Genomic DNA, 16,666 nt, shown 5'->3' with positions numbered 1-16,666 from the left:
CCGAATTAGGTCTTGTGGGACTGTCAGAGGAGAAGATGTGGAGATTTGGACAATCTATCAGATAATTAGCCAAGGCTCTACCCCTAGCATTAATTTCAGTGCCACCCCATGACGGATGTTTGGCATTTAAATCTCCTCCAATAAGGACCTCTCCCATTAGGGATAGGTCAAATAAAGGCTGCAGATCAGACACCTGGAAATTATTCCCAGGGCGACAATATACAGCAGCGAGGAACAAGATGGAACCATCATCCCTTAAGGTTCTCACCAGACACGATTCAACCTCGCCCGTGGTGCTGGAGACGTGATCGCAGTGGTATTTGTCTTTAATAAACACCGCAGTCCCGCCTCCACCACCACATTCCCTGTATTGAAAGAAACATCTAAAACCTTCTAAACAAAATCTATGTGATGGTGTAAGCTTATGCTCAGCCACAAGAAGAACATCAGGTTTTCTTTCCTTAATAAAAGCTTTAAGGTAATGTCTCTTGGTTAAAGAGACGAGTGAGTTCGCATTTAGAAGTACAATTTTAAAATTGGACATCCCCAGCTATACATAGAAGCCATGCAGACATTGCTGCATCTAATCCCGCTTTATTTTTTATTTCTGTGAAAATAGGTCCAAATTGTCTAGCTTTCTCACATTTCTTTCCATAATCGGTACCAAAAAATTGAATTATATTTGTAGCATTTACTCCAGCATTTAATACGTTTGGGGCTGAAGCAACAGATTCTCTATTATTTGTGGGTGCAACAACATTCGGAGACGTATTTTTACCCAAAGAAGCCGCAAATGTTACCCCATCCCGCAAAAGTGAGAACCTTTGGGAACGGGCTTCAACTTTTGCTTGGGCATCAGCTCGATTGTTTGCTTTTCTAGCGATAATAGCCAATCTGCGTGGGCAATCGCGGGATGAAGCTGTATGACCGACTTTATTGCAGTTCACACAGCTGACTACGTGCAGGGGGGTTTTGGTAATTTTACCTGAAACAGAGTCAACATTGTCCACAAAAACTTCATTTTCCTTGGAAGGAATGGGACATTTTGAGGAAGGATGACTATCCAGACATTTGTTGCAGCGGCTACATTAGGTATTTTCAATATTTTAACAGAATTTTTAACGGATTTTATTTTTTTAAATTGTTAAATTTGTACCAAATGGTGGAGGGTTTTCAAAATTCGGCCCGGCCGAACTTACAGCTTTTTTACTTGTTTTCATTTAAATGTTCAGCAAAAACGATTTTTTTTGTTAAATAGTTAATGAAAATGTTAAAAATACTGGGCATGCCTTTTGATAAAGTAAATATTTAATACCATTCTATCTAAGGAGAATCTTCTAGCATTTAATCTTTATTCGATTCGTCAAATCAATAGATGATGAAACTTATTTATACATAAGCACTTGCATACGTTGTTCTAGAAAACGTAAAATACAATTCGCTCATTTACTTAAAGAGTGACACATCTCAAAGAATTATGTTTCGAGAAAAACGCTTTTTATGTTATCGATTGAAAATTGCTTTCCCGAATTAAAAACATTATTTTCAATCAAGTAAGAAACCAACCAAGTTCGGCCGGGGAAGGAACTTGAAAAATGTTAAAGAAACTCGTCGAAAAATACCATTATATGAAGGCTATACGAAGACGAGGACCTGCATATGTAATTTTTTTTCATTGGCTGTAGTACCGATTTCGAACATCAACTACGAAATTTAAAACAATTCCGTTGAATAATGTCACTTATGTCATAAAAATACCGTATAAAGCGAGGGTGCCATTATGTGTGGCCTATACGAAGACGTGGTCCTGCGTAGACAATTTTCTGTCATGTCAAATACGAAATTTGAAACATTTCCGGAAAATAATGTCGGTAAAATCATTAAAATGCCGAATATCGTGAGGTATCGTTATATGGGGGCTATACGAAAACGTGGACTGACGTGGCCCATTTACAAACTTAACCTGGCACTGGAAAAATAGACATGTGAGCAAAATTTTAGCCGTGTATTTGAATTCGTTCTAAAGATAGTGAACAGGCAGACGAACATCTCTATATCAACTTAGAATTTTACGCTGATCAAGAATATATAGACTTTGTTGGGTCTGACATGAGTATTTCGGGGAGTTTCAAAGGGTATAAAAATACATAATTATAAACATAGATAATTATTAGCAAAGATTTCACCAGACATAAGTGCTTAGTTTTTGTGTCAGATCAAACAATTATTTAAATGCTTCAAACTCCAAGTAAACCAAGTTAATAGTCGGTTTTTGCCGACAGATGTATACCCTCAGCCAATGTCCATTTTCTTAAATATATTTTGACTTGATTTGTAATTATTTGAACTTAGTTGTAATTATTCGAACTGTCGGAATACTATAAACTGCAATGTGTGAAGTTTGAATAGAATTTTGGTTATTCATAATTTTGACCCTTTGTGAAGGAGGTACCATTTCAGATATATATATACACATATCCTTACACATATGAACGTAAATATTGGTGCTCGTGTTGTTTATTTAATAATTTAGCCAAAGTAACGCACAATTCCATTTATTTTATATTTCTTCCCTATGGATATTTAAACGATAAAATATTTAATTATGCCATTCTCCTGTTTCTTTTGCTAACGGGCATTTTATATTTGAAATTTTTAAATTTGTTCAGCTGAAATTTTGTATTTCTTCCTTCTAGCCAATTTAACGAAATCAACAACATTTCTGCAATTATTTCTTGCATTGTTGCGAGTTCATTGATAGCAACTATGATGATGATGCTGCTGCTACTGCTGATGATGATGATGATGGGGGCACAGTGACATAAACGGCTGTGGGATGCCAGCGAGCGAGTCGTGATGGGAGAATAAAAACAAGAGTTTTTACGGCAACAGATGTTGCGTTTGTTTTTATATGGACATGTAAGATTGTCGTGTCGTACTCGCAAATGAATACAACAAAACCAACAAAAAATGCAACTTATAAAAACAACAGCCTGCGGGAAGGAGAAAGAAGCGGCCACATTACACAGAACAACATTCACCAGAACTCAACTAGCAGCTATGGTCAAACATCCGCATACACCGAAGCATATTCATGTCTGTACACTTGTTACCAGTTTTTGAGTAAACGGCATAACCAGTTGTAGCATGTGGCAGCTATCGTCGACCTGTGTTCATACCCTATATGCCAAATTTGATTAAATGCTTGATTGGGATACCTGCTAGCTTAGCTGTCTTCGAAATGACACATAAGATTACATGAGTTCGGGAAAGATGTAAAAATATATTTCAAATTTATGTATAAGTTCCAACTAATAAATTACTCCTGCCAATGCCACTGAAACTTATTCCTTATCCAGATGTATTTCATCTGAACCCGTTTGTGCACAAACGCGATCTGTCAATGTGGTGGTCATCCAATTCTCTTCTAGATCCACGTGATACACTCCTTTATTTTTTAAATGAAATCACGCTAGTGGAAGTACATGGTTAGCTTTTGAACACTCTATTTTGTGCGCAGTCCGAGAAATAATTAAGTAAATTGAGCTTTTTCTACTTCCATAATAGATTATTGTATTGAACTCTGCATTGACACAAGAGGTTTTTTCCGCTCAGAATTGCATTTAAATAATCTGTCAATTTTAAATCTCAAAGCAAAAATTCGAAAAGGGGAAAAATATGCAAAACAATGCAAAAACTTGTCCTTAATTAAAAGCATTGCAATGAAAGGCGCTCCTTCAAAAGTTAAACAACAACGACTCAACGACAACACTCTTGTCACATATGGTCGTGTAATCCAGGCGTAAACACTAAACAAACCGAACCAGCACCAGTATCTCACTTCTGACCATAGATGACACAAGAAAAATCTGTAACTTCAAAAAGCAAACAGCAACAGCGGCGACTGTTGTAAAAGAACAAGTGTTGTAAAGTAAAACTAAACAACAAACACAACAACAACAACAAAATGCAGCGTACACGTTGCCACTAAAAAGTAACAAGTAGAACAAGTACACGACGAAGAAAACAAGTTCAAAGTACATACAATAAAAAGACAACATCAGGAATAGAAAGAGAAAGAGCGTGTGTGTGTGAGAGAGAGAGGGAGAGAGAGGACAGGAATAGCAGCAAGAAAGAAAAATAAAAAAACAAGTTGCCTTGAAGTTTGAATATTAGATGACCGCTTGGCCTTTACGTTTCCTTCACTGGACCACCAGGAAAATAAACGTACTGAGTGACTACTGGTATTGAGAAAATTTTCCAAATTAGTGAAGAGTTGAACGAGAAGGAATTTTTTTCTGGTCTATGCTGTGAGAACTAGTGAAAAAAAAAAAAAAACGAAAATGATTTTCTATGATGTTCTAATGACATTTAGGAGTCAAACGAATCGTTCAAAGAGGATTTCAGCCATAATCTACGCCTAACAAAGTGAATGAGGACGTATATAGTCATGGTACAACTACTCTAAGGGCCATACGATTGGATTCTAATGTGATGCTAGTACCAAATTTGACTTAAAATTAAATTTACTTTGTAAAACGCAGTTATTAAAAATATCACAATTTTTCCAGTGTTATGTTCTAGACCCTGGCTCCAATACATTATTTGCTCTGCCTAAAGATTTTGCTACCCATAATGTGCATAATAATGTATTTTTCAAATCGACTCCCAATTCTATGGTCGACTCGACAAATTTTTTTATCTTCCTTATGGAAAAGTAAAATATAAACTAAACAAGTAAGCATAGGCAATAGACATGCGGAGCGCACCATGTGATACCCTACAACTCTATAATAATAAAATTAATTGAAATTTCCAAAAAAAAAAACATTTTTCAAACATTAACATTTTTCTAATGTTATAATAATGGGGGCATAAATAGTGTTTTTGGCAGTTTAAAGGTAGAATGTTGTGAATTCTCCTAGATCTGAACCGATATTTCCCAGAACATTGCGCTCCTAGGGGAACATCTTCTTCTATATTTATAAAAGAATAAAATGTTTGTATGTTTGTTTGTAATTTATAGACTCAAAAACTGCTGAACAGATTTTCCTGAAAATGTTCATATATACTGCAAGATCGAAATGAAAAAGTTCTACTTGGAACTGGAGATATAGCATCAGAAAATGGGGGATACCTCCAGAATATTTAGTTTTTGAATGCACATACCTATTCTCCATATTTAGAATTCGTAACGGAAATCGGTACAAAAATAAATTTGTCAAATTATATTGATATCGGTTCTGATTTAGATATAGCTCCCATATTTATTTCTTTTATTTGATGTACCAAAAACGATATGTAAAATCAGTTCAGACTTAGATATAGCTCCCATATACAGTTTCGGTCGATTTTGAATATTTGATGCAAAAAATTGCAGTTTTGTCTACATTTTGGCAATATACAATTAAAAAATCCCAAGGACAAAATCTTCGTGTACACGGACAAAATTTAGCACATTATTTTTTTTTAAATTACAATAAATAATTAAAATTAATTATATTATTGATTCTATATAAATTTGTATATAATATTTTGAATGCATAAATGCGAACGGAATGCGAAGCGTGTCGAGTTCAGAGTTTTTATATACTTTACAATTTGGAATACTTTTGGTCTATTACTTTCTGGAAATATAGTCAAAAACTCCTAAAAAGTGGTTCCTTGGGACTTGACTGGGGCCAATATACCGCGTATCACTTATCCTATATTTAAGACCTTTTAAAAGGAATTTAAAACAATATTTAATAGTATACATTTCTGTATACATTTAGCTATCTCCGATATCTGACTATATACGTCCACGAAATCAGCTTTTCGTGTATCCGTTTAAGATTTCACCGCGAGGTGATTTTCAGAGTAAGAAAATATTCGTGGTTGAATGGTAATTTTAGTATTTTTAACACAAGCGTTATGAGACATCTCAACAACCAAATCCAATCAAAAAGGTACGGTTCTTTCCTCTTCTAAAGTCTAGCCCTATGCAAATTTTCGTGAATTGGTCTATAATTGCGACCTATAGGTCAAGGGCAAAAAATTCAATTTTAGGTACATTTCATACTCTTAATATTATATTATTCTCTCTCTATCGGACCATAATAGCTACATGAAGCGTCATTATAAATCAAAATGGATCGACAGGAAGATAGCTGGATCGTTTCCGCTTGGCGAGGGTCTAGGACTATTATTTCGTGGTGTTACCAATATTTTGACTCAATCAAACTTATAAGTGTTGTAAAGTATAAAAGTATGGATACACTAAAACGTGTTCAATTAAGGTGTCCGTTTTTAGACCTTTCAACTTTACAACGAAGGCAATGTCGGCCCAACCTTTTTAGTACCTCCTTAAACAAAATTTCAAAATTTTGCAAAGCAAATGCAAATCTCAAATCTTTTTGGTGCTGGAAAGATTAGGTGTTTATGTAAAATCCGTTAAAAAAGGTTTAAATATATGTCCTATTTGCTTTAAATTTGGCACATCATAATAATTTTGTGCAAGAATTGAATATATCTGTCCAGACCACCCGTACTTTCCCCACAAAACTTCAAATTTCGAAAATGCATACGTATGTCTTATGAAAAATAATTCGGTTACCCGATATAACTCAAACGTTATCCTTGGAAATATTTATATCAGACTTCAGTAAGAGCGTACATGGAAAATATGACCCACCGTTTCCGTACCTCGCTCTATTAGGTTAAAGTTAAAGTTATTGTTGGAATTTTGCAATTTTTGGAAAAGTTTAACTTTGCTTTGTATTTTTGTGAGTTGTTATTAGTTTATTGTTTTATTATTTTCTACTATTCTTATATTTCCTATTTTCTACTATTCTTTAATGGTAATAGTAAACATTAACTGTGCCAATTATGAGTAATTCGAAATTCAGTCTGATCAAAACGCAATGCACGATTCTTTGTTTCGAATCTCATGCCATCCATCCATTATTGTATGGTGCGATGTGTGTTAGCTCCCTGTTCCAATTGTTTTTACTCGCTTTTGATGAGTAGCGATTAAAACCGTTTTGTTCTATTTGTATCATCATGCGTCGTTTCCCATCATAAGTGCATCCATCCATTTTCCAAGAAACGCACTCACATTTCGAACTACCTCTTCTTCATCAATTCTGCTTATCTCTCCGTTTCACATGAACTCCAGCATGATTTTTATGTAATACAATTTAGCGTAAACTCATCCGAAAGGGAATGCAGTTCAATGGCTGATGGTGAGGCCATGAAAAACAATGGAGAAGAGCATTGCATCTGCTATCTACCTTTATTAATTATTTGAACAATTCACAATTGGAATTTGGATTTCGAATGCTCTAATACAGCTCTTTAGATAGTATTATTTATTAATTGCAGCAAGTCATTCCAGGAGCAGGTTGTCCATTGAAATAAGAAGAAAAAAGTAGTGGAATACTTGCATTCGGAATACAAGAATAAGAATGATAAGGGAAAATTGCATGGATATATAATGCACTGAATTAGTGAGCGGGATAGATGCCAATGTCACACAGTACATATGTGCGGAAAAAAATTTGCTCTGTTTTTCCGACAACTTCAAATTTGTAAAAATAACTTAAAAGAAAAACAATATGTTATATTGAAGTTATTTGTATTATGTTTGCGTTAAGTTTGAGCATTAAATACAACTTCCATGGTAGAATCAAGGAGATAGTCTCATGCAGTCATACGATTACAATTGTTTTATTTGTCAAAATTGTGTAGTACTTTTTTAGCTACCATCATACAGCAGAAAAAAAAAATAAATATTTATCGCCGGCTATATATTTTTAGTTGTTACAGAAGTAGGATTGTAAATTTTCAATGCAAATATAATATAAAATAAATATAAAAACCAAGATGGTTATAGGGCTTGATTGCAGAACATTGAATGGTGTTTAAATATAAAATTTAGCTACAGTTGAAACAAGCCTGAACATCGACAATATTGCGCTTTGATTTTCATTTTCATTGTAAATGAGTTCCATACCGCCTTTTTATCGGATTGATATTCATTGCAGGAAACTAACGACTTTAGTTTCTGTTTTAGTGTCGAACTCAACCCTATGGGATATTTTAAAGATTTGGTAAACAATTTCTGCTGATTACTCAGAGAGTTTGTTGCCTAAAAATGAAGTTATAATAAATAGATCTTGGCGTTGCCATCTTTGATTTTACAAAAGAGACTACCTCTATTCTTGTGTCATGACAGTATCATAAGTAATTGTATATTTATATTATATTAGGTTGTATTCATGAAAAAAGGCTCATGCCTATAATTTGTTAAATCGTTTAATAAATATCATAGATGGCCTGTCAGAAATTGTCACGTATATGGCATACTTTTCCGACGTATCAAATATGCATCGAAAAGTCGCAAACGTAGACAAATAAAAAGAGTTTTTGACAGAGTTGTGGTAACTGAATATTTTTTAAGCTTATTATAATTCTTAATGTCCGCATGTCTATCATCAGAAAAATCGTTCTATGCATTTCTGTTTAGTAGCAGGAAATAACGCTTCTATAATAATCAATAAATTCAGTGGTTTTTATAAAAACAAGTGAAAAGGTCATTTGGATCGAATTTGGCATTTCTAAAAAACAATAAAATCCGTTAAAAATTCTGTTAAAATCTTAAAAATACCGAATGTAGCTGTAATATTAAAGTCTTGGACTTGCATAGGTAACTTTTGCTTTAAGCCGTTACAATATTCAGATGCAAAACTCAAATAAACAAATCGGTGAATAAGGTAGCTAAAATCATCAAAATATCGAATATCGGGAGGTACCGGTCTATGAAGACTATACGAAGACGTGGACATGCACAGACAATTTTCTGTCTTAGGTTGTAGTATCCATTACGAACTTCAAATATCAAATGAAATTTGAAACAATTCCGGTGAATAATGTCGTTAAAATCACCAAAATACCGAATATCGGGAGGTACCGTTATATAGAGGCTACACCAAAACGTGGACCTACATGGCCCATTTTCAATACCAAAAGTCCTGCAGACATAATATACCTTTGAGTAATATTTTATCAATCTACTTCATTTCGTTCGGAAGCTAGAATGATTTCCACAGATGGACAGACAAATAGACGGACAGACGGACGGACATCTCTAAAACGACATAGAATTTTATGCTGATCAAGAATATATATACTTTGTTGGGTCTAAAATGTGTATTTCGGGGTGTTACAAACGGAATGACAAACTTAATATACCCTCCATACTATGGTGGAGGGTACAATAACAACGGTCTTAAGGTTGGTTATTTTGCAACAACAAAACACAGGTGTTAAATGCTTATTCTATGGAAATCTGAAATGAAAACTTTAATAAAGACGACTAATGTCTAATAATATATATTATAAAGAAAATACTTTTTATTTTTGAGCTCTCTAATGCCTGATATGGAACGACCATCATTATTATCAGCAAGTTTTCAATATACGACCTAGACGTTTGTCAACATAATTGTGGGATGTAACAATATTTTAGAAATCAATGGCGTTTCATACTTTTTCTATGTTTTATACAGATATATGACGTTTCCGAAGTTTAAAACTTTTCGACAGTCGAAAACTTAAAAAAAAAACTATCAAACGAACCATCTCTGATAAAAGTGTATTATTTGTTAATTGTTGCTGATGAATGATTTGAAAATTCCATTTCAATTTTTTAATATCCTAATCTATTATCTAAATTACTTTACATTAGTTTAATTTAAAAATTTATTCGAAAATAATATTAAATTATATGTATATTGTATTTGATCAAGATTTTTCGGACCATCACTGTAAATTGTTATTGGCAATTTTATATTGGTCACACAAAACTTAATTCTTAATTCTTTGTCATGGTACTGCATACAAGCAATTTCAATCTGTAAACTTCATTTGAAATTTAAATCCTTTTTATGTTTTTTGTTTTTTACGATTCTATTCCACCACAAACACATCAAATACTCTATAAAGTGGAATAATCGTGTTTGGCTTTACAGAGATTTGCAATCACTTCCGGACACATTCCACTTTTCGTTTTGATTTGGGTGAGTGTGTGTGTGTGTCTGTGTTTTTTTCATTTTGTCATTTGAAATTATGATTTTGGATTTTTTGATAATAGGTATGCTGTTGTTTTATTTTCAATTTCAGTTTTATTATTGTCAAATATTTCCATTGTAATCGCTTTTCGGCATAAAGTCAACATTGTGTTTGTTGTTCGTTGTTAGAAAAGAAAAACAAAAAACCTCGCAAGGATAACAAAATGAATTCATGCAAAAATCAGAGGAAGTGACGTTTGAATTGGAATCAGTTTCAGTGTAATAAAGTGCATGCGTCAATGGGGCGAATGATACAGGCTTTCGTTCTGTCGTGCTGACGATGCGGATGATGATACCTCATTCTGTGCACTCAAAGTGGCGGACACACCGCTGTACAAATGTAATGCTTACCTGTTGGAAAATGTACACTTTTTCGTTGAGTTTGGAAATTGTTTTAGTTTTTATAAATATTCATTTTTTCGAACGATTATTTCCTTTACTTTTGTTTTATCCTCTGGAATGGAAACGCTATGCAAATTGTCATATGTTGCGGCGTAAATTTGCATTGGCGCGCTGCGTTTTTTATGAGTTTTATATTTTGCTTTATTTTCACACAAATCAAAAAATCAATGCAAATTCGGGTTTATTCATTCGAGCAATTTAACAAAAACAAACGAAAAACAAAACTCTGAAACAATCTAGCCAATTTGGTATATATTTTCTTGTTTTGTTGCAACATTCATGGCACTCATTATTTTTATATATTTTTTTCGAATACACCAGGTTATTCTAGAATTGTGAAAATATCCTTTCGTAATAGATGAAGTTGGAAACTTTACTCGATCTCAAACGACAGCAGAGGGTTCTGTGTCATTTTATCCGATGGTACGAACCAAACGCTTGCAGAGTAAATAACGAACTGAGACTTGTAGATTGTAGCCTAAAAGATTTTTAACCACTCTTCGGTTGGTGGTGGTATCTGTGTGCATCGGACCAAAAGCGAAAAGTCTTGAAAGCTACTGTTGCCGTTTGTCATCGCCGTTCTTCCTCCTTTGTTTTTTTTTTATTTCATGAGTCGCTTTACGACTAGATAACTTGTTACAACGTTACACACAAATGTATGTATGTCATATGGGCAGACCGAAAAGCCAGCCACTACCACAAGCAGAGGAAAGTGGTGTTAAGAAAGTGCAGCGTCAAGAGAGGGAGAGTCTTAAAATGGCCAAGATACACAATGTGGCTCAAAACGTTAACATACAGAACGAACTAAGATCAGCGGCAAAAAAGAAATGCTCGAAGAAACCGAGAAAGAGAGTAACAAGAAACGGCCATAAGAATAACAACTATCGTTTGTGTGCGGTTGTATGTTAATTGTTGGCACAAGCTGCGCAGACGCAAAAGAGCTATCCATTCATAAGTTTTCCAGAGTGTAAGAAAGAGAAAAAGCACAACACTTCAATAGTGGCTGGACACAATGGCTGAGAGAGAGTTGGGAGAAATGGAACGATTCTCCGGCATCGGTAAACCTATTGTGTGTATGTGTCTTTTTTTGGGTTTTTAGAAGACCGGCTTTTTACCACGGATGATAAAAATTCTTCAAATTTGATTCATGCTGTGTGTTGTGTTTACAGATCGAGTTAAGCCTCTTATTCCAGTTTGGCATTTGGTTACAAGTGTCTTCACGAGTAACACATACCAATCGTCTAAACTTTCAAAATGTAATTTTCGAAGTAATTCAGTAGCAATTTTAAGGTAGGTATTATCAAATGTTTACCTTAGTTTGTATCGAATTTATGATTGGGAAAAGGCGAATGTGTTAGTTTATACTTGATTCAAATTTATTTGACGCCTTTTTTAAATATGTATGTAGGTATATTCTCACGCCGATATATTCGCAGATGGGAGTATTTTGCTATTCTTAGGTAGGATGGCGTTATATAAATCAACACAAAATGATTAATATCAAATAAAACAAGTAAAAAGAAGCTAAGATCGACCGGACCGAACTTTTAATAGCCTTCACCATTTCAGAGGAAATTGAAAAATTTCAAAAAATCAAATCCGAAAACTACCACTTAAATGAAAACCCTTATATGGGGGCTATACGAAGACGTGGGCCTATATACAAAAGAGTTTGTCATAGACTGTAGTGCCCATTACGAACTTCAAATACGAAATTTGTTACAATTACGCTGAATAATGTCGCAAAAATCATGAAAATACTGAGTATCGGGAGGTACCGAAGACGTGGACCTGCACAGACAATTTTCTGTCTTAGGTTGTAGTACCCATTAGGATCTTACAGTAGGAAATTTGAAACAATTCCGGTGAATAATGTTGCTGAAATCATCAAAATACCGGCTATCGGGAGGTACCGTTATATGGGAGCTATACGAAGATGTGGACCTGCATATAAAAATTTTTATAATAGACTGTCACACCCAGTAGGATCTTCCAGTATGAAATTTGAAACGATTCTGGTGAATAATGTTTCTGAAATCATCAAAATACCGAATATGGGGAGGTACCGTTATATGCGGGCTATACGAGGACTCAGACCTACATACAAACATTTTTGTCATAAGCTGTAGTACCAATTACGAACTACAAATACGAAATTTTAAATAATGCCGCTAAAATCATAAAAATGTCGAATATTGGGAGGTACCGTTACATGTGGGCTATACGAAAACGTGGACCGATATGGCTCATTTATGAACTTAAAAATGTCTACTGGTAAACTATGCATGCATGCAAAATTTTAGCCTTCTATCTCAATTCGTTCGAAAGGTAGCGTGATTACAACAGGCAGACGGACAAACAGACATATAGACGGACAGACAGACAGACGGACATCCCTAGATCGTCTTAGAATTTTACGCTGATTCAGAATATATATACTTTGAAGGGTCTATTATGAATATTTCGAGGAGTTACAAACGGAATGACTAAGTTAATATACCATAGATGGTGGAGGGTATAAGAAGACACTGAAGTATCACCACAATGCGATGTAAAAAAAATGAATTAAAGAACAGATTGATTAGACTTTATATTCAAATGAAATAATAATTTATAAATATAAGAAAAAATCTCGGGATTGTTATTAGACAGGACAACAAGAAGAATTCTCAAAGCTTACATTTACTAACTCAGAAGACAGAGTCTAAATTCTGTCCATTACCATTTTTAATATCCAAATCCATATTTTCGATTTTAGAAACCGACTCTAAATGGCGAGTTGGTGGAATTATTTAATATGCACCTACATATTTCAATATTTCTTAATATAAATTGAAAATCAAAGCCGAAAGGGTCCTGGTCAAAACATTAGTTTCATCTATGTGTTGTGGAGCGGTTGGTTCTCAAAGTTTACTGGATTCCGAATCAACTAAGAAAGGCTTAAATAATTATCAATTGTTAATAAAACTTTGCAATAGTAGAAAAAAAGGTTACATCCATTAATTTTTATAACCTCCATCATTCTATGCTATTAATATACCCTATATGAGCTTTGCCATTAAGTTTGTAACTCCTCGAAATACTCATAAAAGACAATCTAAAGCATATATATTGTAATCAGTCGATTTAGAAATATCCGTCCGTCTGTCAAAGCCTTTGACAAAAATTTCGTGTGCAGGGTACGTCTTCGTATAGCCCACATATAAGTTTACATCTCTTTTTTTTCGGTATTTTTAAGATATTAGCGATGTTATTCACAACATTCAGGCATCCTATTTATTTCAGGTTATTGTTTTTATGTTGACCACAGCCGGAAATCCGGACTCACTTAGGTATGAGGTAGAAAAGGGGAGGAAGACTTTCGCAGCGAGAGCCAGTGCTGTATCGTCCGATAAATCAATAAGCTCCTCATTTACTTTGGTCCATATATAAACTAGTTATTTCTTAACGGCGATAAATGCGAGTCAATTGCAAAAAGTATTTTTATCTTAATCTGAAATTTGTTCTCTTCTATTATTGATACTTCATCTCGGAATGGACCATAAAAGATTTATGATCATTTCTTCACACAACTTCTGAAACAAAAGTTCTGTTAACTTCTTGTTTTAATGTAATTTTCAATTATTACAGCTTCCAACAATTTTCCTTTTATGTAAAAATCAATTGAACTGAAAATGTCTTTGTTTATTCCTCGACTAATTTTATTGCCTTATATCACTCACAGAAACAACTAGGTGAGTCAGGCCATGAACGTCGATAGACTCGCTCAGTTTATTGTGTAGTATGTGGTAATAGTCGTCGCGATCCATATTTTGAGAAATACTGGTGTGGGCATCACATCTAATGCAATTCTGACACGTTTGAATGAATAGGATATACAACTTTTGTATACCCTTTTTTACGCAGAACATTGTGTACAGGGTTGCCCATATTCGACGGACCTTTGGGCCCTTTGGGCCCATTCCAATCGACGAGGCTTGTCCGCAGGCAACATTCTTTGCGTCAATTGAATTTTGTACGGGAACAAATGCAAATCAATGCGAATAATCCGTTGTAAAGTGGACCGAGCCATGCCCAACTGCTGAGAACGGCGTTTTTGGGATGTTCTTGGGGACCTCTCAACATTGGCTCGTACGGCAGCGATATTCTCGGCCGATCGCCTTGGTCGACTTTTATATGGTCTCTTCGGATTAGAAAGAGCCTTTCCAGTCGAAAATTTTTCCTATAAACGCTTAATGGTGTTCTTAGAAGGCGCACTTCTCACATTTTTTAATGTTTTAAAAGCACGTTGAGTTTTCACAATAGACTTCTTCTGTTGAATGTAAATTTCAACTATTTCAGAGCGCTGTGTATTGGTTCATGGTAAAAATCTGCTTGGACTGACGCTTCAAACGCGGTATGTCATTAAGCGATGTGACATCTCTGTCAAAAGTTATGGCGTTGCCAGATGGGTCCGTCGAATATGGGCAACCCTGTATATGATTTTCCGGTCACAAATTTGCTCAAATAAAATTAGGATGCAGCATCACCATACCACCGATATTTGAGCAAAACTAACTGGACGGTGTATATTATTTTATGTCTTTGAGGAGGTTTAATAGACAAAACAATTAACAATTCGGATGGGCCTGGGTTGCCCTCTTGCCTCGTCAGTGGAAATTTTACATATTACAACATCAACGTGAATTTCACTGAGATAAGACGAAACATCAAATTCAAATCTTACTTTGCAATTTTCTACAAGGATATATTTTGCCTACTATTTTAAAGTAATTTTGCATAAATATGATTTAAATCCGGTGCGAAATTTGTATGGGTCTGATAAGTTTCTGAATAACGAAGACAATGCTGAAATATGTACAGCCTGATGTAATAGGAGAGGTGCGAGGTGTATAAATTAAGAGCTACCGTTAAATATATCGAAGCTATATAAAATGGACACCGATATTTCCAACACCAATCACACATGTAAGATTCTTTGTTAAATTAATAAAAGTGTGTATGCAAATTTATCTACATTGAAACTTTCCAAAAAGTACACTTATTTAAGAAATTTCAAACTTTTTTCAATCATCTGTGAATCGCAACTCCCATCTTGGCTGTAAATACTTCCTAATCTGCCAAAAACAAAAAAATATTCCTATATGCGAATCGTTACATTCATTTAATAAAAATCAACTTTAAATGCCGGTTAAGGAAAACAGCTTTACAGTCTCCAAGGAGACTCACGCCAAACACCCAAACTGATTTGAGTACTGGTTTGTTATCCGGCAAAGGTTTGCAGCGAAATATCACATCAACATCGGCTCAGCAAGAACACTCGAAAACAAATATCGCAACGAACATTAATTAGATGGCATGTCCTTGAGCCACAGCAGACTCAAGCACACGTCCATAGACATAAATGACGGGTGGACGCGTGCCGACCGGTAGGTAAACCAAAGCCCATTAACAAACATTACAACCGAATATTGCAAAATTCCGCATACTTATTATGCAAATTATTTCGAAATGTGTTTATCAACCTGAAAAGAACAAATTGTACGGTTGCAACATTGATGCGTACGTGTGTAACCACGTTTGGTGGGCCAAGTGTTTGTGCGAGCAGGAATCGACATGCTATACTCTGATGAAATTCAGCAAATTCGACTATTGCAAAATCGGAATTAAATATTTCATAAGAATTGCATATTGACATTTACGCTAGTCACAAATATCAAATTTAATTTTATGGGTCCAGTCAAAATTCAAGGTAGAACAAAATACTGAAAATAAATTTGGAAAATTTATATTCTCGTTTAATGTTGGTGATTACATATCGTGCTTTCGCAAAATTTAATAGGAAGTTTGTGGTGTTGAAATGTTATATGTTTTGGAAAGATCAAATTGAGCTTCCGGTTATGTCTTTCATAAATTCTAGAAATTTCCAGTCCTTTTCAAGTGCAAATTGGCCAAACTGACATTTAACACACCGGGAATACCAAGTGTAGACTATTGTCGTCCTGGAAGAACATTTGTTTCACTTATGTTCTAATTCTGAAAAAAATCCATTTTTGAGCCATAAAATATGCTAATTTCTTTGTATACCAATGTAAATGGTACATCATGTGTTTAATTTTAACGACTAAACCAAAAGGAATAATCGAATCAAATAC

The 16,666-nt window shown here is 34.5% G+C and overlaps 1 protein-coding gene across 1 annotated transcript in view; it reads right to left on the bottom strand.

The window, feature by feature from the left end:
- LOC101891156 (mucin-2) overlaps window positions 1–10,963 on the bottom strand; it is a 133,972-nt gene extending 123,009 nt beyond the window's left edge. The window contains exon 1 of the mRNA XM_011298210.3: window positions 10,461–10,963. The gene's annotated coding sequence lies outside the window, so the exon portion shown is untranslated. The remainder of the gene's footprint in view (window positions 1–10,460) is intronic.
- Between the last annotated feature and the right edge of the window lie 5,703 nt (window positions 10,964–16,666).

The sequence above is a fragment of the Musca domestica genome, unplaced genomic scaffold (genome assembly GCF_030504385.1).
Source record: "Musca domestica strain aabys unplaced genomic scaffold, Musca_domestica.polishedcontigs.V.1.1 10, whole genome shotgun sequence".
Classification (NCBI taxonomy): Eukaryota; Metazoa; Arthropoda; class Insecta; order Diptera; family Muscidae; genus Musca; species Musca domestica.
The sequence above is the reverse complement of the archived record's forward strand: the minus strand, read 5'-3'. Positions and strand labels throughout refer to the sequence as shown.